Source organism: Habropoda laboriosa, unplaced genomic scaffold (genome assembly GCF_001263275.1).
Source record: "Habropoda laboriosa isolate 0110345459 unplaced genomic scaffold, ASM126327v1 scaffold23, whole genome shotgun sequence".
NCBI lineage: Eukaryota > Metazoa > Arthropoda > Insecta > Hymenoptera > Apidae > Habropoda > Habropoda laboriosa.
This window is the reverse complement of record NW_017100140.1, coordinates 30,106-31,859: the sequence shown is the minus strand read 5'-3', so window position 1 is coordinate 31,859 and position 1,754 is coordinate 30,106.

Below are 1,754 nucleotides of genomic sequence, written 5' to 3'. Positions count from 1 at the left end.
CTCGTCTGAAGTATCACAGAGGGCTCGAATGTTGCGTGGATGGAAGGAACGAGGATGAGAGAAATCTTCGTTAACCCTTTGATTTGTAATAAAGAGTTAGAGTCTTGGCGCAGGAAAAGGAATTTTAACCCTTTCGATACGGCTGTGTCGTTCGCGACTATGTTTCCGATATGAGGTTAGGTTAGTTAGGGCTCGGGCTGAAATTTCACACAGACGTTAGTTCCATCCTTACTAACGTCTAGAAATTGTAAAAGTCCAACAGCAAAAATCTTTACCGCCAAGGTGGGGTTCAAGCATGGTCGGGCGTCCTCGCTCATTCTCCGGCTTGTTCTTCGGTTGGTGGTTTCGATGGAAAGTACTGGTCTGACAGGGGTATAAGCTACAAAACTGAGGCACCCTGAGTCCTTCTAAGGACGACCCGCAATAGTAGGTTAGTTACGGGTCAGTTACAACGCGAACGTATATTTTGCCGCGGAGGAGATGCAGGACGGGATGTAATTTGGAAATATTCAGATTTTGAAAATTGTTTAAAAATTGTTTACTGTGGTGCACAGCAAACATTAGACGTTGGGTGACTATAGTCGTGAATAATGTTTGGTTAGTTAGGGGTTAGTTACAACGCGAACGTATATTTTATCGCGGAGTGGAATGTACTTTGAAAATATTCGGGTCTTAAAAATTGTTTATGGTAGTACACAGCGAACATCAGACGTTGGGTGAGTATAGTCATCTGCAGTACACGGCGAGCGTCAAACGAAAGGGTTAATTCCAATTTTCGATTTAATTTGTAAAACTGAAGATTGCCAAATTTGATTAATTTAGAGTACATCAGCTTTCTCTACTTAACACTTAACGCGCCGGCTATTCCGTTGGAAACTTGACTTAAAGCGGCGCAATATTTACGAGTTTTGTAGAAACATGCACTTTCACGAAATAAAATAAAACAACTCTTGTAAAACTTCTGTTGAGAAATTGTTGAGTCGAGCAAGCAATGACGCGGTCTTTTGTTTTAGGGCCTCTGGCCGCGTGGCTCGCCTAGACGAGTCAGTCTAAAGTCTTATGTCTTGTATTGTACGTCGTCTAATAATGTGAAAGAATAGTTCGATAAATATAGCAACAAGTATAACAAAAATCTTGCATAGTGCTTATTACAGGCACAGCGGCCATTTTTAGTGATATAAGTATTCAGCCAGTTGCTGCATAAACATTTAGGTGGGCTTAAAGTGTTAATATAGTACTGAAACAGTAAATGGCAGGCGCTTAGGTGCACAGTCAAGAAAAGAAATCATACGTCAAGAGGTTAATATCGTGGATTTTTTCCATCCACGGTTTGGATACGATTCTCTTAGAGAGAATCGAGTTTTCCTCGAGGAAAAGTATTATAGTTTACTTGACGTTGGGAAAACGCGAGAGATGGGGCAAGGTGTCGGTTAGTTTTTCAGAATTCCACCTTGCAGATGGTCACGTTCCGGAATTTCTTCGGCCGCGAACCTTCCACGGTGCTTGAAATTCACGAGATCCGGCCAACTTCTACGCGATTTTTGTTCTCCCGCGCGCACCTAACTTCGCCTGCAGAAAGTTTCACCCGGAAGTTCTTTCCTCGCGGGAGGTCATGGGAAAAACGAGGGCCATCGCCATCGGCGAACCACGCAGGACATCTCGTTTCATAAACGTTACCTCTTTTCGACTTTTCGATGCGTTACTTCCTCCTACGTGTCGCGCGTGGTTATCGTCGCAGAGAATATTCGCGGAAT